This window comes from Oncorhynchus keta, chromosome 15 (genome assembly GCF_023373465.1).
Source record: "Oncorhynchus keta strain PuntledgeMale-10-30-2019 chromosome 15, Oket_V2, whole genome shotgun sequence".
Lineage (NCBI taxonomy): Eukaryota > Metazoa > Chordata > Actinopteri > Salmoniformes > Salmonidae > Oncorhynchus > Oncorhynchus keta.
In genome coordinates, this window is record NC_068435.1 from 2,397,377 (window position 1) to 2,413,529 (window position 16,153).

General features: G+C 50.8%; 1 long non-coding RNA gene across 30 annotated transcripts; it reads left to right on the forward strand.

The window, feature by feature from the left end:
* Window positions 1-7,186: 7,186 nt before the first annotated feature.
* Window positions 7,187-11,766, forward strand: LOC127907493 (uncharacterized). Of its 30 annotated transcripts, none has more exons than XR_008064571.1 (10): window positions 7,187-7,513; window positions 7,551-7,579; window positions 7,617-7,690; window positions 7,801-7,948; window positions 7,985-8,095; window positions 8,169-8,242; window positions 8,647-8,683; window positions 9,313-9,349; window positions 9,405-9,583; window positions 9,823-11,766. It is a non-coding gene; the product is annotated as an uncharacterized LOC127907493 (long non-coding RNA). The 30 variants fall into 30 exon arrangements; XR_008064584.1 differs by lacking the exon at window positions 7,617-7,690 and adding an exon at window positions 7,728-7,764; XR_008064572.1 differs by having other exon boundaries at window positions 7,187-7,476.
* Window positions 11,767-16,153: the final 4,387 nt, after the last annotated feature.

A 16,153-nucleotide genomic window follows, 5' to 3' on the forward strand; every position in this document is an offset into this window, starting at 1 on the left:
GTCAGAATATCTCCCCAGTTGATAAACCACTCACCTGTTTGAGACCAGATGCTGTGATTCTATCCAGGTGTGTTTGAACAGCCTTGAGGTCATCAGGATGTCCCGATCGGATCAGTTCCAGAGTCACCTGAGAAGAGACCCAGCCGGTTACCACCCGAGACCCAGCCGGTTACCACCCGAGACCCAGCCAGTTACCACCCGAGACCCAGCCAGTTACCACCCGAGACCCAGCCAGTTACCACCCGAGACCCAGCCAGTTACCACCCGAGACCCAGCCAGTTACCACCCGAGACCCAGCCAGTTACCACCAGAGACCCAGCCAGTGACCACCAGAGACCCAGCCAGTGACCACCAGAGACCCAGCCAGTGACCACCAGAGACCCAGCCAGTGACCACCAGAGACCCAGCCAGTGACCACCAGAGACCCAGCCAGTGACCACCAGAGACCCAGCCAGTGACCACCAGAGACCCAGCCAGTGACCACCAGAGACCCAGCCAGTGACCACCAGAGACCCAGCCAGTGACCACCAGAGACCCAGCCAGTTACCACCAGAGACCCAGCCAGTTACCACCAGAGACCCAGCCAGTTACCACCAGAGACCCAGCCAGTTACCACCTGCATTCAACCATCTGCAGTCATAGACACCAAGCCCCTCCTCCTGTGCTGTGTGCACCTTCCCACACAGACGTCAAGCCCCTCCCCCTGACACTCAACAAAAGTCGAGATGAAAGATCACTTCTTCCTCTCTGACAACAAGCAGTTTCAACTCCCCATTAGCATTTGAGGTTTGGTCCGACATAGGGTCGGTCATATGAACACCGAGACAGACATTTACTGTTGTCGTAGAAATTACCACTAAGGATCCCAAAGTCGAGCTTAAATTCATTAAAGCTTAACTGCCTGTTGCTCGGGCCCTGAAGCAAGGATATGCACATTTTTGGTACCACTTGAAAGGAAACACTTTGAAGTTTGAAATGCCAATTGAATGTAGGAGAATATAACAATAGATCTGGGAGAAGAAAAATACAGGGAAAAAACCCAAACGGTCTTTTTCTACCAGCATCTTTGAAGTGCAAGAGGAAGGTTCTAGCCATCACCCTGGTTGTAATTCCGTTCGTGTCCACAAGATGGCAGCAGTGTGTGCGCAACATTTTAGATGGATACCTTGAAGTATGAGTGAACCAGAAGACTTTCAGTGTGAAGTTCCCAGGTACATTTGGGCAAATCGTGAAGGAGACATTCGCATTCATATTACATTTTTCGGCAAGAATATCGTCAAATCTGTGTACTTGGACTTTGATTTAGCTTTCCAAGTATTAGTAGCCATATTAGAAGTTCAACATTTACAAAACAACCAGTTTTCATAACTCTGAATATCCTTATAATTTCTGTCCAAAATTAAAAGGCATGCTGTCGTACAAGGTTAGTAGATACATTTGGCGACATATACATGGTTTCCGATACTCCCGTAAAGCCCAGCTCATTGGCTATCTAGCTAGCTTAGTTTGACCCTGATTGGTGCTTCTCTGACAAAAGACAGTCGTTCAAGTGATCAGCGGGCCATGGTGTCGCTCTCTGACCAAATATGGTGTCCTATGGGATATACTACCCCCCTAATGATATAGTGAAGTCTGGTTACGTTCTAGGATCTCTGATATTGTGTCCTATAGGATATACTACACCTCTAATGATGTAGTGAAGTCTGGTTACGTTCTAGGATCTCTGATATGGTGTCCTATGGGATATACTACACTCCTAATGATATAGTGGAGTCTGGTTACATTCTAGGATCTCTGAAGAATAAATACAAACGTGATTTGACTGGTTGAAACGACGTTTAGGGTTAGATTTTCACAGATTCCTCTCTTTGCAAATTGAACGAGAGGAAATACAAAAATCTATCGTGCTATTTGGACCTTTTTAGGATATAAAATCCTTTTTCATCTAACAAAATGACACTTCATGTTATCTCTGGGACCCTTTAGATGATATATCAGAGCAAGATTTCAGAATGTAAGTAGACATTTCACCTTCAGAGGTGAATGTATCAAACCTATCTCGGTGGAAAAAGTGTTTAGTTGCTAGGAGCTCTCCTCAAACAATAGCATGGCATTTTTTTCCCCACAGTAATAGCTACTGTAAATTGGACAGTGCAGTTATATTAACAAGAATTTAAGCTTTCAGCCGATATAAGACACTTATATGTAGCGACATTTTGTTGTTTCTCTAAAATCTGCGATCTTGACACAACGAGCTGCATGATTTACAACTGTCCTGTTGGAGGGACGCCGGTCCTTAATTATTCATATCTGGGCTTTAGTCGTTTAAGTTAACACCGAAATAGTTTTTCCAACCCAACAATTACATTTTGAAATATATATTCAGTGCAATAGAAAAGTATTCAGACCCCTGGACTTTTCCCAGACTTCGTTACGTTACAGCCTTATTCACAATGAATTAAATTGATTTACAAAAGAACAAAAAACACAATAATGACAAAGCAAAAACAGGTTTTTAGGAATTTGGGCAAATGTATTAATTCAACTGAAGTTTCAAATTTTCATAAGTATTCAGACACTTTACTCAGTATTTTGTTGAAGCACCTTTGGCAGCGATTACAGCCTTGAGTCTTCTTGGGTATGATGCTACAAGCTTGGCACACCTGTATTTGGGGAGTTTCTCCCTCTGCATATCCTCTCAAGCTCTGTCAGGTTGGATGGGGAGTGTCGCTGTACAGCTATTTTCAGGTTTTTCCAGAGATGTTTGATCGGGTTCAAGTCCGGACTCTTGCTGGGCCGTTCCCGAAGCCACTCCTGCGTTGTCTTGGCTGTGTGCTTAGGGTCGTTGTCCTGTTGGAAGGTGAACCTTTGCCCCAGTCTGAGGTCCTGAGGCTCTGGAGCAGGTTTTCAGCAAGGATCTCTCTATACTTTGCTCGGGTCATCTTTCCCTTGATCCTGACTAGTCTCCCAGTCCCTGCCGATGAAAAACATCCCCACAGCATGATGCTGCCACCACCATGCTTCACCGTAGGGATGGTGCCAGGTTTCATCCAGACGTGACACTTGGCAGTCAGGCCAAAGAGTTCAATCTTGGTTTCACCAGACTAGAGAATCTTGTTTCTCATGGTCTGAGAGTCCCTTAGGTGCTTTCTGGCAAACTCCAAGCGGGCTGTCATGTAGCTTTTACTGAGGAGTTGCTTCCATCTGGCCACTCTAACATAAAGGCCTGATTGGTGGTGTGTTGCAGAGATGGTCGACCTTCTGGAAAGTTCATTGCCACAGAGGAACAACTCTGAATCTCTGTCAGAGTGACCATCAAGTTCTTGGTCACCTCCCTGACCAATGCCCTTCTTCCTCAATTTTATCAGTTTGGTCAGGCAGCCAGCTCTAGGAAGAGTCTTGGTGGTTCCATACTTCTTCCATTTAAGAATGATGAGGCCAATATGTTCTTGGGGACCTTCAATGCTGTAGAATATTTTTGGTACCCTTCCCCAGATCTGTACCTCAACACAATCCTGTCTCGGAGCTCAACAGGCAATTCCTTCAACCTCATGGCTTGGTTTTTCACTCTGAATTGCACTGTAAACTGTGGGACCTTATATAGACAGGTGTGTGCCTTTTCAAATCATGCCAAATCAATTGAATTCACCACAGGTGGACTCCAAGTTGTAGAAACATCTCAAGGATGATCAATGGAAACAGGATGCACCTGAGCTCAACTTCAAGTCTCATAGCAAAGGGTCTGAATACTTATGTAAATAAGGTATCTGTATTTTTAATTATACATTTGCAGACATTTTACATTTGATCAATTTTAGAATAAGGATGTAACGTAACAAAATGTAGAAAAAGTCAAGGAGTCTGAATACTTTCTGAACGCATTGAATATAAATATATATATGTTCTTTTTACACTGTTTGGACCCCTAAGGATTTCAACAGCAGAAAAATCCTTGAGATTGATTGGGAATCTCTTACCCGTCCTCTGAGAGCCAGGATGAGCAGCCACCTCTGTCTGTTGGACAGGAGTTCTGGAACCACCTCCGTTACCATGGACACAAACTCCTCCAGCTTCCCATAATGCTTTGTGTTGCCCTGGCGCACCACCTGCCACATAACTGCTGACATCATCCGGAGAGGAGGGACCAGCAGGCCCAGGGACGGCAGAGGAAAGGGGGATTCTGCTAGGAGGAGAGAGGGGAGGAGGAGAGAGGAGAGGGAGGAGGAGGAGAGGGAGGAGAAGGTTCAGTCACCAGTGAGGCATAGTTAATTGTCTATATAAGCGAAAGGCCTCATCCCCCTTTCTGAAAATCAGATCATGATGCTATGACTCCTGCTATTGTTGTGTACCCTGGCGCTATGACTCCTGCTTCATTTTTACAAGCAGAAGCTCACAAAAGGAAGTACCTCTTTACACCATAGAGAAATGTTCCTCCGAAGAGGCTACAGGACTGCTTTGATAGCGCCGACGAGTTAACCACCTCAGTCCCCAGTTAACACCCCCAGGTGTGCACTAAAGGGCTACCGCTCACAGGGCGATTGTAGTGTACCCTGGCGCTATGACTCCTGCTATTGTAGTGTACCCTGGCGCTATGACTCCTGCTATTGTAGTGTACCCTGGCGCTATGACTCCTGCTATTGTAGTGTACCCTGGCGCTATGACTCCTGCTATTGTAGTGTACCCTGGCGCTATGACTCCTGCTATTGTAGTGTACCCTGGCGCTATGGCGGAGGACACGAACAAGTCCCGCTACGCCCTTCTCAGGGCCAACAAACAGGCAAAATGACAATATAGGAACAAGGTGGAATCCTATTACGGCAGGGCTTGGAAACTATTACGGACTACAAAAGGGAAACCCATTGACGCGAGCCTACCAGACAAGCTAAATGTCTTCCATGCTCGCTTCGAGGTAAGCGACACTGAAGCACCATGTTCCGAACAACTGTAATCACACTCTCCGTAGCCGATGTGAGTAAGACCTTCAAACAGGTCAACATTCACAGGGCCAGACGGATTACCAGGATGTGTATTCAGAGCATGCGCAGACCAACTGGCAAGTGTCTTCACTGATATTTTCAACCGCTCCCTGACCGAGTCTGTAATACCTACATTTTTTCAAGCAGACCACCATAGTCCCCATTTTTACATTTAAGTCATTTAGCAGACGCTCTTATCAAGAGCGACTTACAAATTGTGACATCCAGTGGAACAGCCACTTTACAATAGTGCATCTAAATCTTTTAGGGGGTGAGAAGGATTACTTATCCCATGCCCAAGAACACTAAGGTAACCTGCCTAAATGACTACCGCCTCTTAGCACTCTCACGTCGGTAACCCTAAAGGGTTTTGAAAGGCTGGTCATGGCTCACATCAACATCCCGGACCCACTCCAATTTGCATACCGCCCCAACAGAGCCACAGATGATGCAATCTCAATCCCACTCCACACTGGCCTGTCCCACCTGGACAAAAGGAATACCTACGCAAGAATGCCGTTCATTGACTCCAGCTCAGCGTTCCACACCATTGTTCCCTCCAAGCTCATCACTAAGCTTGGGGCCCTGAGTCCTGACAGGCCGTCTCCAGGTGGTGAAGGTAGGCAACACCACCTACACTACACTGATCCTCAACACAGGGGCCCCACAAGGGTGCGTCCTTAGTCCCCTCCTATACTCCCTATTCACCCACCACTGCCTCCAGAGGGTGGCGAGTCCGAAATCACCGGGAGCACAGGACCCCAGCCCCCCCAGAGTCTGTTCACGCCGTTACCATATATGTATATACTGTATTTTAGTTCATCATTCAATGATTGAGATAGATAAATCTACATCACTATCTTTATATCGCTCTATACACACTATATAACATATGCACTATTTTATCCATGTATTCTTCAGATATATTAGTCTAGCCACATACATCCCATCACAGACAGAGCTAATCCAAATATTGTTTGTATTCCATTATTCTAGGTGTGTGCATTGTTAGATATTACTGCACTGTTGGAGCCAGGAACACAAGCATTTCGCTACACCCACAATCATTTTTGATAAATGTGTATTCAACCAATAAAAATGTGATTTGAAAGAAAAGGGGAGAGGAGAATTAAGTGAATTTATAAATGGCTTGCCAACTTTGGATTTTCTGCAGCAGAACATCTGGGAAACGGCATAAATTAGCACCTTTGGGTCCATGAACAACACACGTTACGATGTCGGACGCATAAAGGACCTTCATCTTTCATATCGGCGAGAAATAGTTCAAACAAAACCATGTTTACCGAAGACAGAGTGGACTGCTAGTTAGCTACATGCCTCTCAGAACAACACCTTTGCGTAACCGGAAGATCAAAGCCACAAACCAACACGGTGTCACTTAAAAATACAGTTGTCTGCCACTGTTAATATAAAACTGGTTACTAGTGTACATAGATAGACAAGTTGTCATTTATTCACTGTGTATGCATCGTGTTATTTTCCTATTGTTCCGCTGCTTCTCCCTGTATGGTCGGGAAGGGCCCGTATTAAACATGTGAAGAGGACCATTTGATGTGGGCTAAACTACATCTAGATACAACAGCGATGGAGGGCCGAAACCAGATCAAACTAACTAGATATTATAGAAGCATAATGGCTAAGCTACAAAACAAAATATACGACTTTTAGCTAATACATACCCATGTTGCAACTTAACGCTTCGGATTGTTATAATGACTAAATGAAATTAGCGTTGTATTTATTTATGTTTTTTTTTTTAAATGCTAGTTAGCACAAGAACACCATTTGTGGCGTTTTCTTTGTTGGTTATAAAAGAGACGCAAATGTACTTCCGGAAACTGAACTTCCGGAATTGTTCGTGCATAGAGATAGATAGAGGTCTTATTTTTATATCTGTGACATTATAGAGTCTGTGACAACATGGGCAGCCCCACTGAGGCTTAATACAACCCAGAGGAATCCCCATCCAGTTGACTACTTAAAAATGGATGGCGGAAGCCCTCAACGGCGCTTCCTGTGCTAAAATAGACTTTTAGGCCACTAGAGTCTCTATCCTTCTCTATGGGTCCGTTCTCGCTCAGCGTCTCGTCATCAACACTAAAAAAAGTACTTCCAGATCACGGAATTTCTGATTTTCAAATAAAAGTCCCTCACGTAATAGTAGAAACGTGTAATTAACCTGTATTTATTCATAATGTATGACAAATAATTGTCTAAACATTAACAATGATAACTACTTGTTCATTTTTAAGTGACATTTCCATTAAATGTGGGTTTTAAAACATGTTCCAAGGTCAAATCAATTCTCCCAATGCAAATCATTGTATATGTATTACATATTGGATTATAGAGAAAAAATGTATTAGTTGTGCCAATGTAAAAGTCGAGTTGGGGGTCTGTAGAATCTACGTCATTTCATGGAGCTCTGAATAATACGGAGTGCTGCTGGACCAGAGGGCTGGAGGGGGCAGGTAGCAGGGTTAGGTCCCAGAGGGCTGGAGGGGGCAGGTAGCAGGGTTAGGTCCCAGAGGGCTGGAGGGGGCAGGTAGCAAGGTTAGGTCCCAGAGGACTGGAGGGGGCAGGTAGCAGGGTTAGGTCCCAGAGGGCTGGAGGGGGCAGGTAGCAGGGTTAGGTCCCAGAGGACTGGAGGGGGCAGGTAGCAGGGTTAGGTCCCAGAGGACTGGAGGGGGCAGGTAGCAGGGTTAGGTCCCAGAGGGCTGGAGGGGGCAGGTAGCAGGGTTAGGTCCCAGAGGACTGGAGGGGGCAGGTAGCAGGGTTAGGTCCCAGAGGACTGGAGGGGCAGGTAGCAGGGTTAGGTCCCAGAGGACTGGAGGGGGCAGGTAGCAGGGTTAGGTCCCAGAGGACTGGAGGGGGCAGGTAGCAGGGTTAGGTCCCAGAGGACTGGAGGGGGCAGGTAGCAGGGTTAGGTCCCAGAGGACTGGAGGGGGCAGGTAGCAGGGTTAGGTCCCAGAGGACTGGAGGGGCAGGTAGCAGGGTTAGGTCCCAGAGGACTGGAGGGGGCAGGTAGCAGGGTTAGGTCCCAGAGGACTGGAGGGGGCAGGTAGCAGGGTTAGGTCCCAGAGGACTGGAGGGGGCAGGTAGCAGGGTTAGGTCCCAGAGGACTGGAGGGGCAGGTAGCTGGCCTAGGTCCCAGAGGGCTGGAGGGGGCAGGTAGCAGGGTTAGGTCCCAGAGGACTGGAGGGGGCAGGTAGCAGGGTTAGGTCCCAGAGGACTGGAGGGGGCAGGTAGCTGGCCTAGGTCCCAGAGGGCTGGAGGGGCAGGTAGCAGGGTTAGGTCCCAGAGGACTGGAGGGGGCAGGTAGCAGGGTTAGGTCCCAGAGGACTGGAGGGGGTAGGTAGCTGGCCTAGGTCCCAGAGGGCTGGAGGGGCAGGTAGCAGGGTTCGGTCCCAGAGGACTGGAGGGGGCAGGTAGCTGGCCTAGGTCCCAGAGGGCTGGAGGGGCAGGTAGCAGGGTTCGGTCCCAGAGGACTGGAGGGGGCAGGTAGCTGGCCTAGGTCCCAGAGGGCTGGAGGGGGCAGGTAGCAGGGTTCGGTCCCAGAGGACTGGAGGGGGCAGGTAGCTGGCCTAGGTCCCAGAGGGCTGGAGGGGGCAGGTAGCAGGGTTCGGTCCCAGAGGACTGGAGGGGGCAGGTAGCAGGGTTAGGTCCCAGAGGACTGGAGGGGGCAGGTAGCTGGCCTAGGTCCCAGAGGGCTGGAGGGGGCAGGTAGCAGGGTTAGGTCCCAGAGGGCTGGAGGGGGCAGGTAGCTGGCCTAGGTCCCAGAGGGCTGGAGGGGGCAGGTAGCTGGCCTAGGTCCCAGAGGGCTGGAGGGGGCAGGTAGCAGGGTTAGGTCCCAGAGGGCTGGAGGGGGCAGGTAGCTGGCCTAGGTCCCAGAGGGCTGGAGGGGGCAGGTAGCTAGCCTAGGTCCCAGAGGACTGGAGGGGGCAGGTAGCTGGCCTAGGTCCCAGAGGGCTGGAGGGGGCAGGTAGCTGGCCTAGGTCCCAGAGGGCTGGAGGGGGCAGGTAGCTGGCCTAGGTCCCAGAGGGCTGGAGGGGGCAGGTAGCTAGCCTAGGTCCCAGAGGAGTGGAGGGGGCAGGTAGCTGGCCTAGGTCCCAGAGGGCTGGAGGGGGCAGGTAGCTGGCCTAGGTCCCAGAGGGCTGGAGGGGGCAGGTAGCTGGCCTAGGTCCCAGAGGGCTGGAGGGGGCAGGTAGCTGGCCTAGGTTCCAGAGGGCTGGAGGGGGCAGGTAGCTGGCCTAGGTCCCAGAGGACTGGAGGGGGCAGGTAGCTGGCCTAGGTCCCAGAGAACTGGAGGGGGCAGGTAGCAGGGTTAGGTCCCAGAGGACTGGAGGGGGCAGGTAGCTAGCCTAGGTCCCAGAGGGCTGGTTTTGGTGGAGGGACTGGAGGGGGCAGGTAGCAGGGTTAGGTCCCAGAGGACTGGAGGGGGCAGGTAGCTGGCCTAGGTCCCAGAGGGCTGGAGGGGTCAGGTAGCAGGGTTAGGTCCCAGAGGGCTGGAGGGGGCAGGTAGCAGGGTTAGGTGCCAGAGGTCTGGTTTTGGTGGAGGGACTAGAGGGGGCAGGTAGCAGGTTTAGGTCCCATAGGGCTGGTTTTGGTGGAGGGACTGGAGGGGGCAGGTAGCAGGGTTAGGTCCCAGAGGTCTGGTTTTGGTGGAGGGACTGGAGGGGGCAGGTAGCTGGCCTAGGTCCCAGAGGGCTGGAGGGGGCAGGTAGCAGGGTTAGGTCCCAGAGGGCTGGTTTTGGTGGAGGGACTGGAGGGGGCAGGTAGCTGGCCTAGGTCCCAGAGGGCTGGAGGGGGCAGGTAGCAGGGTTAGGTCCCAGAGGGCTGGTTTTGGTGGAGGGACTGGAGGGGGCAGGTAGCAGGGTTAGGTCCCAGAGGGCTGGTTTTGGTGGAGGGACTGGAGGGGGCAGCCAGCAGGGTTAGGTCAGGGAGTGGTCAGGGAGTTGTCAGGGAGTGGTCAGGGGGAGAAGGGGCAGGTAGCAGGGTTAGGTCAGGGAGTGGTCAGGGGGTGGTCAGGGAGTGGTCAGGCAGTGGTCAGGGAGTGGTCAAGGAGTGGTCAGGGAGTTGTCAGGGAGTGGTCAGGCAGTGGTCAGGGAGTGGTCAGGGAGTGGTCAGGGAGTGGTCAGGGAGTGGTCAGGGAGTGGTCAGGCAGTGGTCAGGGAGTTGTCAGGGAGTGGTCAAGGAGTGGTCAGGGAGTTGTCAGGCAGTGGTCAGGGAGTGGTCAGGGAGTGGTCAGGCAGTGGTCAGGGAGTGGTCAGGCAGTGGTCAGGGAGTGGTCAGGGAGTGGTCAAGGAGTGGTCAGGGAGTGGTCAGGGAGTGGTCAAGGAGTGGTCAGGGAGTTGTCAGGGAGTGGTCAGGGAGTTGTCAGGGAGTGGTCAGGGAGTTGTCCCCAACATCATATGAATGAGTGATGGTACAGAACGGCATAGGCAAGATGCAGTAGATGGTATCGAGTACAGTTTATACATATGAGATGAGTAATGTAGGGTATGTAAACAAAGTGGCATAGTTTAAAGTGGCTAGTGATACATGTATTACATAAAGATGCAGTAGATGATATAGAGTACAGTATTACACTCAACTGAACGACTTGATTAGTGTAGTGTTAGCTAGCTACATAGTTGTCTTTGCTGTCTTCGTATCCAAGATAATTGTGTAGTTTAGAGTGTGTAGTCTTAGAGCGATTATCTTAATTTACCGAGGTTAGCTAGCCAGCTATTTGTCGTCCTTAACGTAGGAGACACTGCTAGCTAGCCAACAGCTAGCCAACGTCTACCGAATAGAACTTCCGCACTCAACAACCCGGTCGCATTCCGCTTCGCTCCACAGGTAGTATCACATTTTCATTTCATTTCATTACAGCACAACGGTTTGATTTGTTTGATCGTAGCTAGCTACATAGCTAGCTACATAGCCGTCTTTGTATCAAAGATAATTGTGTAGTCTAGAGCGATTTTCTAGGCTAGCTAGCCAGCTATTGTCGTTCTTTTAACGCAACGTAACGTAATCAACACTCCTAGCTAGCCAGCTACCCCCCGAATAGCAGCACTGTAGAAACTATTACACTCAACGGAACGACTTGATTAGTGTAGTGTCAACAACGCAGCCACTGCCAGCTAGCCTACAAAGTCAACAACGCAGCCACTGCCAGCTAGCCTACTTCAGCAGTACTGTATCATTTTAATAATTTTAGTCAATAAGATTCTTGCTACTTAAGCTTAACTTTCTGAACATTCGAGACGTGTAGTCCACTTGTCATTCCAATCTCCTTGCATTAGCGTAGCCTCTTCTGTAGCCTGTCAACTATGTGTCTGTCTATCCCTGTTCTCTCCTCTCTGCACAGACCATACAAACGCTCCACACCGCGTGGCCGCGGCCACCCTAATCTGGTGGTCCCAGCGCGCACGACCCACGTGGAGTTCCAGGTCTCCGGTAGCCTCTGGAACTGCCGATCTGCGGCCAACAAGGCAGAGTTCATCTCAGCCTATGCCTCCCTCCAGTCCCTCGACTTCTTGGCACTGATGGAAACATGGATCACCACAGATAACACTGCTCATCCTACTGCTCTCTCTTCGTCCGCCCACGTGTTCTCGCACACCCCGAGAGCTTCTGGTCAGCGGGGTGGTGGCACCGGGATCCTCATCTCTCCCAAGTGGTCATTCTCTCTTTCTCCCCTTACCCATCTGTCTATCGCCTCCTTTGAATTCCATGCTGTCACAGTTACCAGCCCTTTCAAGCTTAACATCCTTATCATTTATCACCCTCCAGGTTCCTCGGAGAGTTCATCAATGAGCTTGATGCCTTGATAAGCTCCTTTCCTGAGGACGGCTCACCTCTCACAGTTCTGGGCGACTTTAACCTCCCCACGTCTACCTTTGACTCATTCCTCTCTGCCTCCTTCTTTCCACTCCTCTCCTCTTTGACCTCACCCTCTCACCTTCCCCCTACTCACAAGGCAGGCAATACGCTCGACCTCATCTTTACTAGATGCTGTTCTTCCACTAACCTCATTGCAACTCCCCTCCAAGTCTCCGACCACTACCTTGTATCCTTTTCCCTCTCGCTCTCATCCAACACTTCCCACACTGCCCCTACTCGGATGGTATCGCGCCGTCCCAACCTTCGCTCTCTCTCCCCCGCTACTCTCTCCTCTTCCATCCTATCATCTCTTCCCTCTGCTCAAACCTTCTCCAACCAATCTCCTGATTCTGCCTCCTCAACCCTCCTCTCCTCCCTTTCTGCATCCTTTGACTCTCTATGTCCCCTATCCTCCAGGCCGGCTCGGTCCTCCCCTCCCGCTCCGTGGCTCGACGACTCATTGCGAGCTCACAGAACAGGGCTCCGGGCAGCCGAACGGAAATGGAGGAAAACTCGCCTCCCTGCGGACCTGGCATCCTTTCACTCCCTCCTCTCTACATTTTCCTCCTCTGTCTCTGCTGCTAAAGCCACTTTCTACCACTCTAAATTCCAAGCATCTGCCTCTGACCCTAGGAAGCTCTTTGCCACCTTCTCCTCCCTCCTGAATCCTACTCCCACTCCCCCCTCCTCCCTCTCTGCAGATGACTTCGTCAACCATTTTGAAAAGAAGGTCGACGACATCCGATCCTCGTTTGCTAAGTCAAACGACACTGCTGGTTCTGCTCACACTGCCCTACCCTGTGCTCTGACCTCTTTCTCCCCTCTCTCTCCAGATGAAATCTCGCATCTTGTGACGGCCGGCCGCCCAACAACCTGCCCGCTTGACCCTATCCCCTCCTCTCTTCTCCAGACCATTTCCGGAGACCTTCTCCCTTACCTCACCTCGCTCATCAACTCATCCCTGACCGCTGGCTACGCCCCTTCCGTCTTCAAGAGAGCGAGAGTTGCACCCTTCTGAAAAAACCTACACTCGATCCCTCCGATGTCAACAACTACAGACCAGTATCCCTTCTTTCTTTTCTCTCCAAAACTCTTGAACGTGCCGTCCTTGGCCAGCTCTCCCACTATCTCTCTCAGAATGACCTTCTTGATCCAAATCAGTCAGGTTTCAAGACTAGTCATTCAACTGAGACTGCTCTTCTCTGTATCACGGAGGCGCTCCGCACTGCTAAAGCTAACTCTCTCCTCTGCTCTCATCCTTCTAGACCTATCGGCTGCCTTCGATACTGTGAACCATCAGATCCTCCTCTCCACCCTCTCCGAGTTGGGCATCTCCGGCGCGGCCCACGCTTGGATTGCGTCCTACCTGACAGGTCGCTCCTACCAGGTGGCGTGGCGAGAATCTGTCTCCTCACCACGCGCTCTCACCACTGGTGTCCCCAGGGCTCTGTTCTAGGCCCTCTCCTATTCTCGCTATACACCAAGTCACTTGGCTCTGTCATAACCTCACATGGTCTCTCCTATCATTGCTATGCAGACGACACACAATTAATCTTCTCCTTTCCCCTTCTGATGACCAGGTGGCGAATCGCATCTCTGCATGTCTGGCAGACATATCAGTGTGGATGACGGATCACCACCTCAAGCTGAACCTCGGCAAGACGGAGCTGCTCTTCCTCCCGGGAAGGACTGCCCGTTCCATGATCTCGCCATCACAGTTGACAACTCCATTGTGTCCTCCTCCCAGAGCGCTAAGAACCTTGGCGTGATCCTGGACAACACCCTGTCGTTCTCAACTAACATCAAGGCGGTGGCCCGTTCCTGTAGGTTCATGCTCTACAACATCCGCAGAGTACGACCCTGCCTCACACAGGAAGCAGCGCAGGTCCTAATCCAGGCACTTGTCATCTCCCGTCTGGATTACTGCAACTCGCTGTTGGCTGGGCTCCCTGCCTGTGCCATTAAACCCCTACAACTCATCCAGAACGCCGCAGCCCGTCTGGTGTTCAACCTTCCCAAGTTCTCTCACGTCACCCCGCTCCTCCGCTCTCTCCACTGGCTTCCAGTTGAAGCTCGCATCCGCTACAAGACCATGGTGCTTGCCTACGGAGCTGTGAGGGGAACGGCACCTCAGTACCTCCAGGCTCTGATCAGGCCCTACACCCAAACAAGGGCACTGCGTTCATCCACCTCTGGCCTGCTCGCCTCCCTACCACTGAGGAAGTACAGTTCCCGCTCAGCCCAGTCAAAACTGTTCGCTGCTCTGGCCCCCCAATGGTGGAACAAACTCCTCACAACGCCAGGACAGCGGAGTCAATCACCACCTTCCGGAGACACCTCTTCTTTAAGGAATACCTAGGATAGGATAAAGTAATCCTTCTCACCCCCCTTAAAGATTTAGATGCACTATTGTAAAGTGGCTGTTCCACTGGATGTAATAAGGTGAATGCACCAATTTGTAAGTCGCTCTGGATAAGAGCGTCTGCTAAATGACTTAAATGTAAATGTAAATGTAGTATATACATATACATATGAGATGAATAATGTAGGGTATGTAAACATTATATTAGGTAGCATTGTTTAAAGTGGCTAGTGATATATTTTACATCAATTTCCATCAATTCCCATTATTAAAATGGCTGGAGTTGAGTCAGTGTGTTGGCAGCAGCCACTCAATGTTAGTGGTGGCTGTTTAACAGTCTGATGGCCTTGAGATAGAAGCTGTTTTTCAGTCTCTCGTTCCCTGCTTTGATGCACCTGTACTGACCTCGCCTTCTGGATGATAGCGGGGTGAACAGGCAGTGGCTCAGGTGGTTGTTGTCCTTGATCCCCTTCCTGTGACATCGGTTGGTGTAGGTGTCCTGGAGGGCAGGTAGTTTGCCCCCGGTGATGCGTTGTGCAGACCTCACTACCCTCTGGAGAGCCTTACGGTTGAGGGCGGAGCAGTTGCCGTACCAGGCAGTGATACAGCCCCACAGGATGCGCTTGATTGTGCATCTGTAGAAGTTTGTGAGTGCTTTTGGTGACAAGCCGAATTTCTTCAGCCTCCTGAAGTTGAAGAGGCGCTGCTGCGCCTTCTTCACGACGCTGTCTGTGAGGGTGGACCAATTCAGTTTGTCTGTGATGTGTATGCCGAGGAGCTTAAAACTTACTACCCTCTCCACTACTGTTCCATCGATGTGGATAGGGGGGTGCTCCCTCTGCTGTTTCCTGAAGTCCACAATCATCTCCTTTGTTTTGTTGACGTTGAGTGTGAGGTTATTTTCCTGACACCACACTCCGAGGGCCCTCACCTCCTCCCTGTAGGCCGTCTCTTCGTTGTTGGTAATCAAGCCTACCACTGTAGTGTCGTCCGCAAACTTGATGATTGAGTTGGAGGCGTGCATGGCCACGCAGTCGTGGGTGAACAGGGAGTACAGGAGAGGGCTCAGAACGCACCCTTGTGGGGCCCCAGTGTTGAGGATCAGCTGGGTGGAGATGTTGTTACCTACCCTCACCACCTGGGGGCGGCCCGTCAGGGAGTCCAGTACCCAGTTGCACAGGGCGGGGTCGAGACCCAGGGTCTCGAGCTTGATGACGAGTTTGGAGGGTACTATGGTGTTAAATGCTGAGCTGTAGTCGATGAACAGCATTCTCACATAGGTATTCCTCTTGTCCAGGTGGGTTAGGGCAGTGTGCAGTGTGGTTGCGATTGCGTCGTCTGTGGACCTATTTGGGCGGTAAGCAAATTGTAGTGGGTCTAGGGTGTCAGGTAGGGTGGAGGTGCTATGGTCCTTGACAGGGTCAGGGTTCCATAGCCGCAGGCAGAACAGTTGAAACTGGAGCAGCAGCACGGCCAGGTGGACTGGGGACAGCAAGGAGTCATCATGCCAGGTAGTCCTGAGGCATGGTCCTAGGGCTCAGGTCCTCCGAGAGAGAGAAAGAAAGAGAGAAAGAGAGAATTAGAGAGAGCACACTTAAATTCACACAGGACACCAAATAGGACAGGAGAAGTACTCCAGATATAACAAACTGACCCTAGCCCCCCGACACATAAACTACTGCAGCATAAATACTGGAGGCTGAGACAGGAGGGGTCAGGAGACACTGTGGCCCCATCCGATGATACCCCCGGACAGGGCCAAACAGGAAGGTTATAACCCCACCCACTTTGCCAAAGCACAGCCCCCACACCACTAGAGGGATATCTTCAACCACCAACTTACCATCCTGAGACAAGGTCGAGTATAGCCTACAAAGATCTCCACCACGGCACAACCAAAGGGGGGTAACCCAGACAGGAAGAT